General features: G+C 38.2%; 1 protein-coding gene across 5 annotated transcripts in view; it reads left to right on the top strand.

Moving 5' to 3' along the window:
- Positions 1 to 14,915, top strand: part of PDE1C (phosphodiesterase 1C) — a 509,313-nt gene that overhangs the window by 232,214 nt on the left and 262,184 nt on the right. The gene's annotated exons all lie outside the window — the stretch shown is intronic.

The following is a 14,915-nucleotide window of genomic DNA, read 5'->3' on the forward strand; positions in this document are numbered from 1 at the left end:
GGTTTCAACAATGGTACCTTCAGATGATTACTTTACTTTACCTTTTCTAATGAGCATCGTCTCATGGCAAAGAGTCCTGTCCTATGGTTTCCAAATAAAGTTAGTAATCTAAAGTAGTGGTGTTACAATTTGATATGCTGTGTAGAGATGCACGCATCATTGATAGAAGATGAACAAACCCTTCGGGCTTCTTGGGGGTTGCTATACTTTTCTAAATATAGTGAGCTTACACAGATGGCAAAATAATTCTGTCTTGTTCAGGTTCATCGGGTGCATGGTAGTAATTGCATGGGAACCATTGAGTAGGATATGAATTAATCACTCAGATTAGAGGGTATAATAGTCTTCAGTAGTAAAAGGTAATTTATCATTTTTACTTGTAGTTAACCTGGGGTATGAGATACTTCAAAATTGCTTCAATTTTATTTTAAGAAAAGATAAATGGGTTGGAGGGAGTTTTACAAGAGAGTGGCTCAACCCTGTCAAGTTTCAAATTACTATGTAGATTATTTTTGAAAGCATATTTTTGCATATCTTACATGAATGCTATTGCATTTTTTATTATGTCGATGTAATAAAAAAAATAGACTATCTTGTGCCAGCTTCATTGAAGTCATGTAAAGTGCAAATTAATAGAGGCTTGGTTTGAGCTCTTCTATTTTTAATCATATACATATTTTCATGTGAAATAGATCCATGTCTACTAATCTATCATTGATAACAAACCATCCCTAAACTTATGGCTTAAAACAACCATTGTATTCTGCTCACAGTGTTATGAGTCAAGAATTCAGGAAGGACGTGACTGAGTGGTTTTGAACCTGACCCAGCTGGAGTGAGCTGGGGCCACTGGAGATGAAGGGTCCACTTTCAAGACTGCTTCTTTACTCACATGTGAGGAGGCTTGGTGCTCCTTGTTTCTCTCTTACTTTGCACATGGCTTTCATCCTCCAGAATGGAGCTTGGGCTTCTCACCTTATGGTAGTCTTGGGCTAGTTACACTCTTTGCTGGCTTCCTAGGTCATGTGTTTCAACACACAAGATGCTCTTCATTACAGCATGGGCCCAGAAACGTACAGGGTCACTTCTGCTGTATTTTGTTGGTCAAGATATCACAGAACACACCCAGATTCAAGAGAAAGGCACATAGATGACATCTCTTGATGGAAAGATGTTAAAGAATTTGAGACCTTCTTCTTTTACCAAACCTATAACTTTTCAGAATGATCTTGTTTGAGGACTCTTCCAGCGTTAAATAAAATTGGATTAAGTGAATACCTCATGTGGTGAATGATAGACACTTTAAAATATGGCTTGATACCTCTGCCAGATGCTGGTCTGTTTGAATGTATGCTTGTCCATTTGATGATTCATTTGTAGCTGTGATCCTTTTTCATGTTAGGGACACACATACTAGTGCAGACTCAACTGGTTCATTGAATGCTAAGTGTAGTTATTTGGTTTCAGTTAATAATTAGATAAAGCTGATGGCTTCATGTAGGAAAACTAAATGACATAAAAGTTATATTAAAAAGCTTTAGATCTCATAGGTTTGTTTTGGGCATTCGGAGCCCAGGATACAAAAATAATCTGCTTTTGTTTAAACTTGTGCTAGGCTTCATTTCATTTCACTTATGTATTTATTTACCTTTCAAAGCCATGTTAAAGAAAAAAAATCCTGGGGCACCTGGGTGGCTCAGTCTACTAAGCATTGACTTAACTTATGTCATGATCTCACAGTTTGTGGGCTTGAGCCCCACATCGCGCTCTGTGTTGATAGCTCGGAGCCTGGAGCCTGCTTCAGATTCTGTGTCTCCCTCTCTCCCTGCCGCTTCCCTGCTCATGCTCTGTCACTTTGTCTCTCAAAAATAAATAAACATAACAAAAATTTAAAAAAATTCTCTGGCTTTCAAATTCATCATCATCTGACTACAACTTAACTGAAATAGGTATCTTTTTAAAAATATTTTATCGAGGACTAGGCATGTCTTAGTAACCCAAAAGAATGTTATGATAGTGGTTCTACTGAATCTCACTTTTACTATTAAGGAAAATATACTCATCTCTTCCAAGACCACAATTTCAACTGAAAGAATGATGCCATAAGAACTCTTTACTGGGTTAGTAAGTACACCAGTAAGTAGAAGGTAAGCTTCTCTCTGCACAGAAACCCTTATTGGATTAGGCCTTAAATCAACACAATTAAGGGGAACCATCCTTTTTTCTTTTTTTTTTTTTTGTGAATGTGTCTTGTCCACAAGGGCCAGTCATTCCATGAGATTTGTTGAGGTGGTGACATGGTAATTTGACAGCTAGAGAGGATTACTCAGGAGACCTGCTTACCCTGAGAAAGCTCATCAGGTTGTTTTTAATACAGCTGCAGATTCAAGTTATCAGGTTTGGCTCTGAGAAGTTTCTATCTTTGAGGAAGCATGCCAGATCATGTACAAAATCATCATAAATACCTAGAAATAATCTAATGCTTCTCAGTTGCTATTAAAGAAAGGAATTGCTACCAGAGATGGTGTTATAAGCTGAATCCATGTTAGAAGTGCTTCTAACACACATGTGTGTACATACTCACACCCCTATTTTAGTATGCCTGGAAATGCTGTTGATTGGTGAGCAGAATCAGAGGCAAAGGTACAAACAGAGACTTATCCATCGAACTCAGGGACCTCTGCTGACACATGTCCAGTTTTCATGTCTGGACTGTGGAAATAATTTGGTCAGAACGGTCAGGAGTTGGAGTTTTAAGCCATATCACATAGGGAAAACTTAATTAGCAAAAAGGTTTTTGTTGATTTGTTATTAATTCTAGCTTGGTTGGTTGGTTGGTTGGTTGATTGCTTATAAAATCTTAGCTCTGTTTATATAGTAGAAGAAGTTCTGGTTCTGACCATATCTGACTTACTCACTTTATAAATCTAGACATTTCTATGACCAAATAACTTTAGCCAAAGGTGGTCACTCTCATCTTTTTGATAATCAAATTAGATTGATGGTCACATGCATAGTATTTTACAAAAATATTTCAATTTGACAAGTTTACTTAATACTATTGCCATTCACTTAAATATGTACTGGAAATAAAAACATATACAGTTGACCCTTAAATAGCATTGGGGGTAGGGACACCAACCTCCATGCAGTTGAAAAACTGTATAGGTTTTGACTCTCTCCCCAAATTTAACCACTAATAGCTTACTGTTGACTGCAAGCCTTACCAATAACATAAACAGTCAATTAACACATTTTATGTGTATGTATTATATACTACATTTTTACAATAAATTTATAGAAAAGAAAATGTTATTAAGAAAATCACAAGAAAGGGAAAATACATTTAAAGTAATTGTACTGTATTTATAAAAAAAATCTGTGTGTTTGGACCTGCATAGTTCAAACCTGTGTTGTTCTAGGTCAACTGTGTAAGAAATTGCCTTTTAAGAGGTATGCAGACTTGTAGTGAAGGCACATGTGAACAAAATAATTAGAATATGATAAGTTCTATAAGTATTGAAGGTCATTGGGAATAATTAGGTCATTTGGGAAGATATTTCCATTATTATACACTACACTCTTCTTTCACTGGATCACAAATAATATTGCTTCTCATTCACGGTGCTTGTAAGTATGGGCATATTGAAGTCCAACAGGAGAATTGAGAATTTTTTTTCCGTTTTCTTCATGTGTTTAGTTATCTTAAAGCGGATCCTTTAGACTCGCTCTTCAAGGAGCAAATGTCTCAAAAATATCTGGACCTTAGGAGGAAAAGAACCCAGGGGAAAAACATGTGGAAATAATCAGTCGAGTGGATATCACACATGTAGATAATTGAGTGGTTCCTGTCTGTTGCAAGGCAAAACAAGGAGTTATTTTTTTCCTCCAACTGTCTTATGCCTTCTTTCACTTGGATTTTTATGTGGCTTTGTAATCACATTTGATGAGCCCAATAATTGATTAAATCCAGCAAATGATTCCTGTAGTCAGGTCTGCCCATGCTGTCACGAATCAGCATGCTTAATGAGTCATCAGCAGAACTGCCACCTTTGCTGTTAATAATAGATTGTCGTGTGTGGGGGGTGGGAAGATGATGATATCACCCTTTGAGAAGGCTACCTTCTAAGCACTTGTATCCTTGTGGGAGCAAGTGCATCTTCTGCTGAGTTGTGCCCCTTTTCTCATTCAGGGACATATAAAGGCTCATTGGTGAATTCTGAAGCTCTTTCAGTATCACAGATATAATCAGTGGACTGTTCTTACTTTTGCTGTGAAAAATGACAATCAACTTTGGGGGAAAGTTGAAGGGGATATTGGATAAATCAATGCACATAGTTTTACATACTTATTTATAATTTTGCATACTGCTACTTAGTATTGATATTTAGAGTCTAAGTATTGGTGACATATACCAATACTCAAATGCTCTTAAAGTGGTAAGGACATGTGTATCAGCTGTGAGAATATGTCCAATTTACATTCCAAGATTGCCAACTGAATCAAGGTGACTGTACAGTGCATGGTAAGAGCTTAAGGTACACCAGAAAGAACAGCAACATGGTTTGGTTAGCGCACAGATCACAGATGGACACAGAGACTTATGCGCAAAGGTTAATGCCCAAAGCAGCTAACATGAAAAATGGCCTATAGGCACTGTAATTTCAGGTGAAGAAAGGAAGGTGATGGAGTGTCAACATAGATAGTTTGGTCAGAGGTCAGAGTATCAGGCAACTACCACTCATTCATTCCTTTCTCACTCAGTTGCCTCCTAATATATCAGTAAGAGTCTGGGGAGCACAGGTGCAGGGAGCTAGAGCCAGAGAGGTGGTATAGTAGGAGTTAGGAACTAGGTGTGGTGAGAGGGTGATGAGATACTGTAAGTAGCTCAGGCACTGAGGCTGAGTAGTATATGTAGATACTAGTAGCAGTAATGACCTTGTCAGTGAGTTGCCATTTTCTGAGTCAAGAGGATCATCTAGGCACAATTCAGTCTTCATTTCTCTTCCATCTTTGTATCTGACAATTATAATTATTACCATTCTTCCACTCATCCAGGATCAACACTTTTGAGTCACTCCATATGATCTGTTGTATTTCTTCAACTTTAACTTTTTGTTCTCCCCTTTCATTGTAGACAGATTTCTAATAGGTTGTGGGCCTTTCTCACTATTTTCATTCTCACGATCTTGGTCCAGTCTCATTACCCAATTCTTAGAGTACTAAATGGGTTTTCTTAACCACTTTCTTACTCTGGTTTCTTCATCTCATTCTGCATACCTACGTCTGATAGTGTCTCTCTCTGATTGTGCCATGTCAACAACAACAAGAACAACAAACATCCTTTGGCTTCCTTTTGGCTAATAAAGTCTGTCTTCTTGTTTAGGATTTTAAGGGTTTCTACATCTGTACCCTCCTTACTTTCCTGCTTTGCCTCTGTTACTCCCTTCCATTCATCCTAAGATCCAGTCAAGCTGTCCTCCTCACCGATTGCCCCATTTACCTTGTGTTTTCTGTTATCAATTTCTCATTCATAATCTTTCTAGTATTTTGAATGTTTTCATTTTTACCTGCTGAAAGCCCATGTTTTCTTGAAGATCCAATTCAAATATCCTTTCTTTCTCTGGAGCCTTCTTAGATCTTTCCTCATAAAAGAGATCTTACTTTCCCAGTTATGGCTGCTCTCATTCCATGTGCAAGAAATAACTGGATGCATGTCATTCTTCTTGGCATCAGTGTGATTTTGTTGAGTAGGAATTATGCTCCCCAAAAGCATGGTGCATTGAATATGATTGGTATTTGTTAAATGTGGGTTGAATGAGTGAATCAGATTGGGATCTTTCATATATTTTTTACCCTGGGTCAGAACTAAAGTCAGAATTGCCAAGTGGAATTGTGGGTAAATAAGCTCAGACTGATAAATGACTCATACTTGCAAATGGCTTAGGAGATCGCCACATACTCCCACATCTCGTTTGGTCCTCCCACTGGTCAGGGTAGAGTCCTATCAGGTCACCAAGCCAGATGGCATGCATGGTCAAGAACCAGAAAGTGTGTCATTGTTTGGATCATCAACTCTCCTTTTCTCTTCTATTTAAGTTCTTTCAATGTGGAACTCTAGCTTTGGGTGGAAACTCTGAGAGTATTTTTGCTCTGTTACCAGTACTTCAATCTTTATCTTTTCTCCATTCAAACCATTAATTCTAGAGATATTTAATGCAATGCCAGATGTATTTGTTTGCAGTTCATTATTCTAAATATTTGATAACTGTGTGGTATGCACATCATTTGGCTGTTCTGTGGTGTTTGTCAAAATGGTTTTGAGCATCATTTTTTTAGATTGCCTAGTGAGATTTAAGTGTGTATTTAAGACTTCAGTGGCATTCATGCTGAACATATCACTGTGTTTCAAAAATTAATCCCAGGGGCACCTGGGTGGCTCAGTCAGTTAAGCAACTGACTTCAGCTCAGGTCTGATCTCACAGGTCATGAGTTCAACCCCTGCATTGGCTTCTGTGCTGACAGCTCAGAGCCTGGAGCCTGATTCCGGATTTTGTGTCTCCCTCTCTCTCTCTTCCCCTCCCCCATTTGCAGTCTTTCTCTCTCTTAAAAATAAATAAATATTAAAAAATTAAAAAAAGTAAGCCCAGACTTTAAATTGCTTGGGTGGGCAAGTCTCTAATCCCTCCTAATGTTACTGCCCCACAATACTGAAGAGGCAAAATTGACTTGATTGATTTCATTTTGAGGCCAAGTCCAATGCCCAACAGCAGCAGCCTAAGAGGCAGCTCTTGGAGTCTCTGGAGACACTGGATCCAACAGTGTAGATCAGAGTTTCTTAGCTTTAGCACCATTGCTGTTTCCATTGCGAGGATATCCTGTGCATCATAGGATGTTTAGTAATATCCCAGGTCTTTACTCACTAAATGCCAGTAGCAATCCCCCATCCCTTAGTTGTGATGACCAAAAATGTTCCCTGGTGTCCCAAATCACCCAGAGTTGAGAACCACTAGTGTAGATGAAAAATTAAGAATCAGATTTGGATTCTGTATCTAGCTTAGCTTTGCCAAATTACTCCTCTGTGTTCCTAGTGTCCTCATCTGTAAAGAGACTGAGGTTGAATATAAGGCTTTCTCTAGTTCCATTTGTCTCAAAAAGGACTATTCTCAGATTCTATTTACTGAGAAGTAGAAATAGAAAGCCCGGGCCACCACACAAGCTTTGCAGTGATAGCAAGCACTCTAGGACTTGTAACTGAATCATGGGAGGGGAGCAGCACTGAGGCATGGAGGTCACTAAGTTGGTAGCACAGACTGGCCCCATTGTGATGGTTCTTTGGTCACCAGCCAGATCATCCTAAGTTTAGGTATTTCTTATTTCACATAAATAACATGAAATGACCATGAGAAATGCATGGAAGGACAATTGCCAAGGAAAACTTTGGCAAAAACATAGGTATGTCTAAAAGGCACCCTGTTGGTTAAATTTATTGTGTATCTACTCACTCTCTCCCAGGTGTTTCACATCCTTATCTTATTTAATCTTCATAGTGATCCTGTTTTACAGATGAGTAATTTGACTGAGGTCACAAAGGAGAAAAGTGGTTGGGCTAGGGTTTAAATGCAGGAATTTGAGACGCCAAAGCCTTTTGGATTCCTTCTATTCGAGAGGTTTCATAGTTTTCTACTGCTCAGGAACTTCCACACCCCCCTTTCAGCCTCCCAAAGGAAGAAGCTTAAAGTTGAATAGAATTAGAGTCAGAAAGAAATGTCTTTTGGAGTTCATTTCCCCTCTCCACCAATTGTTCTTTTCTTCATTGGGACATTTTACATTTGAAAAATTTCATATTTGTCTTCAACCCACAGTTGAAACTCTCAGGAAAGTTAAATGAAGTCTTAAAAAAAACCCTAACAAGCTATATTTAAATAATGTGATTGAAGGGGGGGGGAAATTCACCTCTATCACAAAGTTCTTTTTTTTCAAAATCATCTATTTTAGTACAATAGATTAAAATACTTTGAAGTGATATAATCAGTCATACATGAATATGTAACTTTTTATGCATAAAAAGTAAATAACAAAAAGAATCAGATAAAAGAAAACTTGTTCTGTATTTTTCTATCCTCTGATTTAATAAGATAATTTCTTCTCAAAGTTTATGAGGTCACTGCCTGAATTTTTCCCTTTGTCTCTTCATGAGTGGACTCACCCTCAGCTTTGTGTTGTTTATTCCCATAATTTTGGGATGTCAGGGAAAGGGGACCTGAAGGAAATGTTTTATGCAAGCTGGAGGGAGTACACTAAGCAGAGAACATTCTTTGGAAGAGGCATGTCTGTAGTCTTTGCTTACCCATGAAATCTGAGTCCTGGTACAAATCCTATGTAATGTTTGGGTAGGTCCCCCTACTTACCCAAACCTCAGTTTCTTCTTGGCCAATACCACTTGGAAATAATAATACTTGCTTCCTAGGATTCTTGTGAGCTCAGAATGAAATAGTATATATGAAACACATAGGAAGTCTTTGGCATATGGTAGTGCTCAGTCATTGAGTACTTGGGAGATCCTCAGACAGAAATCAGAATTCTGTGGCCACTGTGCAAAGGGTTTACACTCTGAGTGCAGGCTCATGTAAGGAAGCAAGAAGGAGGAAGAAGATAGGCCCTGCTTTTTAGGGGCTCTACAAGGGCAGAGACCATGTCTTATTTACGGAAGAATGGAATCAGCATTAACAAGTGATTGGGGCACATGTAACAGAACAGAAGGAAGGTTGGAGTAAATGAGGCAGGCATGCAAGCTATGCCAAGTCAATAACCATTGGAACATAGACCTTAATTAGGAAAAATAAGTTTGAAATCCCTCAGTCTGGTGTGGTCAGGAAAGATCTTTCCATAGGAAAGCACCCATAGTTCATCTTCATATTTAGTTTTCAATTTTGAAGGAAAAGTTATGTTCTTTCAACTCTGACAGAGTGAATAGCACTGTATTTTATTGGTTGATAGCATGCTTTCTAGAATCAGCCTCCTTGGCTTCTTTGCATTACCTTTCTTATGTATGATCTTTAGTAAATTGCTTAACTTCTCTAAGCTAATGCTTCTGCTTCCCCCCACCCGCCACTGCCAAGGACATTTGGCAATGTCTGGAGATATTTTGGGCTGTCACATCTGAGAGTCCGGTATACTACTGGCATCTAATAGATAGAGGCCAAGGATCCTGTTAAACATCCTATAGTGCTAGAACATGTCCACCATAACAAAGAATTATCAGGTCCATTACAGGCATAGTGTCAAGGTTGAGAAACCTTGCTCTAAGCCTTACTTTCTTTGTACAAAGGGGATAATAATAGTTCATACCTATAAGGTTGTTGTAAGGGTTAAGTAAGATAAAGATTGAAAGCATTAGGTGCACTTTCTGGCTTTTTTAAGCATAAAGAATATTTTGGCTGTTATTATTAATGTTATTATTTTGACCTATGGTTCACTCCTTATGTAGCAGATTTATGAATTTTGTTTTACACTTTATTTAGTTGACATAGAAAATTTTATAGTGTATTAGATGTATTTAAATTTTATAAGGAAAAAAATTTTAAGTACTTTAAATCAGGCATTGAAAGAGATTTTGAAATTGTTTTGAAGAGATAATATTGTTTGGCTTATGTAAATACAGTATGTGCAGAAACAAATCAGAAAGCATAAGTTCTACATGCTGTTATATTCTATTAGCCCTGAAAAAGCATAAAATCACAGATTTAAAAAGAAACACTCATATATTGTTGCGTATTGTTACATAGGAGTCAATAAAGCAAAACAAATTTACTGAGAAATGAAGTCCCATCTGTTTCACACATTATCAGTAATTTCAGTGAAAACTAGTAGCTACAAAGTAAGCCCCAATATAAATTGGAATGGATTCCTGCTTATCCACCAGACAACAAAAATGTCCCTTGAGGCCGATACAAGTCTTCACTGTCGGGCAGCTCTGAAAGCAGGGCTTGTGTGGAGTCACAGGGGGAGCCCCTCTCCGTGGCTGTGTTTGTGTATGACAGGGGTGACACGTACATGGTTGCGGTTCCCGGTGGTCCCGGGCCTTCTGGTGTAAACACAAATGGAGAACTTATGGGACGACTTTCCTGTAATCAGTTCCTTAATCTTTAAAATGTGTTTTATCATTTAGATCCTAATCAGGAGTTTCTTCGAGTCAGCATAACAAGTAGCTTAAGAAATGAGCCTGATGTGTGCAATATGGACGGTGAGGTACATGATCATTCTCTGCTGGTATGCCAAATTCATAAGTCCAAAGAATTTTGCCATGATTTTGCAGTAATTTTTAGTAATTCTAATGTACTGTGTTGTTAGTGATAGTAACAATTGTAATATATTTACTAGTTGCCGCTGTTCACTCATGACCCATTATCAAGAGAGAAAGATTAGAAAATTAACCCTTTTGATAATGTAAACCATGTCTGCTTGATGGGTAAACAGAAGCCTCATTCCTTCAGAGATCATATTGCTGCCGTGGAGGGGGTGGGGGGAAGAATTTACTGAGTAACAACAACACTGATGATGGTAATGATGGTGATGGTGATGGTGACAGTGATGGTGTTCCTGGTGGCCCATGCAGATAGCTATTTATTAAGACTGTGAATGATGCTCATTAGATCACACTGACCTCAAACTTCCACTTGTTTGCATTATATCTGTTCCTCCCCCTGCTGACTCCTGTGTGTTCAGAAATGTGTTCCAGTAGCATGATTTTACAGATGGTTCTGCTGAAGCCATCACATGGCTTAAATATTAGTTTCCCATTTAGCATCATTATTTTGAGTAGGAAGAAAAAAATTTTTAAATTAGTTGCTTGTGTGGAAAATGAATCATGTTTAAAGGGTACTTTAGATCTTTATATTGGGAGGGTGGATGATTCTCCTTCCTTGATTATCAGTGACTTCTGCCTTTGGTTTGTGTGGGATACTGTAGGGGCATAATTATACCAGAAGTCTATTAACAAGACAATGTAGCATTGAGACTCAGGGCATAGATTTTTGGGTCTGAGAGGCCTAAATGTAAATCTTGTTTCTACCCTTGCTTAATTTTGTGATATTTCAGCCTGTTAAGCATGCATATTTTCAGGGTATGGGCTACTAAAAGTTCCTAACTCTTAAGGCTGTTGATAAGGTTTAAATGAGACAATGTATGTATGGTATATGACTCTGTTCTAGGTATGTAGTAAGTGATTAATAAATATTAGCCGTTAATATAATGCTCTCCTTCCCAATAAAAATTAATGGCTATAGAATGCCAATTTCAGCATAATAAAGAATGAGACCTTGCAAACTCTCTACAATACTTGGCCTTCCCCAAGGACTTACTCTGCTTGTGTAGGAGATTAATTCTTCAGGATCTCATTTGTCACAGGAGGATTTGGACCGGTGCCAACAAATTATGGGCAGAGGTGGGAGAATCTGCCTTGTGCTTCAGGCTGATTCTTAAAGTTGTGGAGATAAAGTACAGGTCTCTAGAAAAAGCCTAAAAGAAGGAATCTGACTGTGTTAGCCAAAGATTCTAGGTGCTATCTGTTCACTGCTATTCCCTTGAGTCCCTGTATTTATCCTCAAGTTGTCCTACAGTGTACAGGTCAGTGGCGGGGACCTACCGTACCCACCCAGGATTTAAAAGGGGAGATCAGGCTGCAAAATGAAAGCCAGTCCACATGGTTTGCATTAACAATAACACAACTGAGAGACTGAACAAAGCACAGTAAAAATATTTAGTTTTAAAAATGAGTTCTGCCAAAGGTATTGAGTAAAATAAAGTTAGCATATTTCATTTATAGATGTAGATTTCGGTTTGTCTGACTCCATTTCCAGACTTTTCACTTCACTACATATTTACTGGGAATCAACTATGGGATGGTCATGCACTGTGAAATATTAAAAAATGAAAATAAAAAGAGTAAGATGTGGTTTCTACTCTCAAAGAGCTAATGACATAATGGGAGACAGGGACCCAGGCAGCTTATTTCAATATAAGATTTTTGATAGTGGTGGAGAGGCATAGCAGAGGAGTGCTCTGCTTAGTTTAGGGGCTCTGATAATCTTGCTGGAGGTGACTCTTGAGCTGAGGCTTCAGTAAGAGAAAATAGTCAGAGGTGGAAAGTTTTTATGTGTATTTACTCAGAAGGAGTAACATGAATGGATACTTGATTTTAATCACTTTTGTTATCTGAATCCCAATCTCTCTGGCTTGGGTGGGTTTTGGTATGCCAGCGTAGGGCAGGATCACTGTGCTGTGGGTCTCCTAGTGGGTGTGCCAGGAGCAGAGAGCTGCTGCACAGAGAAGTAGGTAATCACTGTTCTAAGGGCTGTAAGCAAAGGAAAGGAGACACTTAATAAAGACTTTTCCTTAGGCATGTGCAGTGGCCACCCAGACCATGTGGACCACTCGTCTGTCAGAATGGCTCATCCCAAAGAAACTAAGAACCACTTCAAAATAAAAAATAAGAGGGCAGATCAAAAGAATCTCCTACATTTTCCATGAGAGAATAGAGATAAAAAGTAATGATGGGGAAGTGTTCTGTCCTCTATTTTCACAGATTTTATAAGGCTGGTCTTTTTCCCCCTGTTTTGAATATTTTTATTCATTTTGATCATATAAATAATTTGTAAATACATTCTCATTGTAAAAAAATATATAAAAGATTATAAATAAAGCCAAAATCTCTTTTAATCATTGGTTAATCCCATTCTGTTCCCCAAAAGTAACCACAGTTATCAATACTCTTATATTTCTTTCTTACATGTTTGATAGAATTCTTCAGTGAAACCATGTGGGTCTGGGCTTCTTGTAGGAAGAAGGACATATTTATACAGTTCTCCAATGATGTCAGAAATATGAGGAAGATCTGTTAAAACACAGCTTGCTGAGACTCACCCCCAAAATTCTGATTCCATAAATCTGGATTAGAGCCTGAGGATTTACATTCCAGAAAGTTCCCAGGTGTTGCTGATGCTGTTAGACTGGGAACCACACATGGATAACCATTGCCTTACTAGGTATAGGACTGTTTGGATTTTCTGTTTCTTCTTGTGTCATTCTTGGTAATTTGCATTTGTCACAAAATTTGTTCATTTCATCTATGTTATATTCACTGACATGATGTTGCTTACCATCTTTCAAATGTCTGCCAAATCTGCAGTGATATCCCTTCTTTCATTCCTGATATTTGCAATTTGTGCTTTCTCTCATCATTTTTGATCAGTCTTGCTACTTGTGTATTACCTTTTTTATTGCTTTTTTTTTTATTACTCTTCTTTGCTTTCTGCTTTTATTTTTATTTCATTTTTTTCTGCTTACTTTGGGTTTCATTTTCTAACTTTTTAAGCTGAAACTTACTGATTTTAAACCTTTCATCTTTCTAATATAAACATTTAAGCTATATGGTTCCCTGTAAGGTATACAGCCCCTCCTCTGTATCTCCGTGGTGTCTCGTCCGTACCTACAGTGTTACAGTTGTCACACTGAATTCTTGTTTGTTTGTCTCCCTAACTGTCCCATAAGCCCCTTCCTAGAAAAGACCCCCTTACTCATTTTTGTTTCCCTAATAAACTCAGAATGACTGTGTTGGAGCCCGGTGGATGAGTGAATATGGTTGATCTGGTGGCTTAGAGGCTCCTCCTTTGTCCTTGTTTCTTACATATGTGGTTCTCAGACAGAGGAATATCATTTATGGAAGAAGTCATTTTTGAAGCAAACTATGTGGGAGTGGAAAAGTCCTTGTTTTGAAAAACTGTTATTATAGGTGGCAGTAAGGCCAACTTGGCACTCACAGAACATTATTCCACTGCCTAAGTTGGTTGAATTTTCTCTGAGTTGCCCCCTCTCTGGCATTTTCTTTGGTGGCCAGGCTGCCCTTCATACTTATTACCAAATGGGGCCAACATGAGATTTCTCTCCCTTTGAGTCGGATTTCACAACTGACCAGGTGCATTATAGCTGAAACGTGGGGTGGCCTTTCCCATTTCCATGGCAGCAGCTGGTGTGTGTGGCTGGCAGAGGAGAGAACCGACCTCAGCTAACATTTTGAGCTGCTGGGTCTTGGGAAATATAAACTCTCACATGCATAGATTTCCTGGCTTTTGGCAACTTGTTTAAAGGGAGAAGCATTATGGCGTTTGTTTCTCCAGGGAAAATGGGAACCTCCCTGGAGGATTGGTCTTGGAGGCCCATCATTATGCAAACCATTTACAATAACAACTTTAACAAAATATCATTACTTTATGCTCATACTCTTAAATCCATACCAGCGGTATAGATCTCAAAACAAACAATTAAGCTAGGCTGAGGAGAAATTAAACTTTGATTTGAGATGATAATGACTATGACAGTAATAATAGTAGCTATGATAATAGATGATAATACATGATAGTCATCGTGTTCCTCGCACTAGGCTAAGTACTTTCCCCATTTATCTTATTTAATTTTTTACTATAATCTCTGATGTAAGTGCTTTTGTTGTTCCTCTTTTATGGGTGAAAAAACAGTCATAGAGAACATGAACAACTTTCCCAGGTCAGAAAATAGTAGGGTTTTGTTTCACTTGAGGCCGATTTGGCTCTTAAGTCCTCTGCTAAACTTCATCTCTCTTTGACTCTGGGGATTTTGGGATATGGTGACAAAGTGGGGTGATAACTGTGTTTGCATTAAAATTCATCATCAGTGCTGATTACAGTCATTCTGATGCAGGTAATTTGGGCATTTGCATAACCCCTCTGTTTAGTTTTCCTGTGTGTTAGAGATTGAGCCTGATGGTGACCAAGGGTGACCATGAACATTCCTAGGGGAGAAAAGGAAGATAATCTTTGTAGAGAATGAAGACCTTAGTGAAAACTGCCAAAGGAAAGGATCTCCAGATTGCTCAGCCT

This window comes from Suricata suricatta, chromosome 2 (genome assembly GCF_006229205.1).
Source record: "Suricata suricatta isolate VVHF042 chromosome 2, meerkat_22Aug2017_6uvM2_HiC, whole genome shotgun sequence".
Taxonomy (NCBI): Eukaryota; Metazoa; Chordata; class Mammalia; order Carnivora; family Herpestidae; genus Suricata; species Suricata suricatta.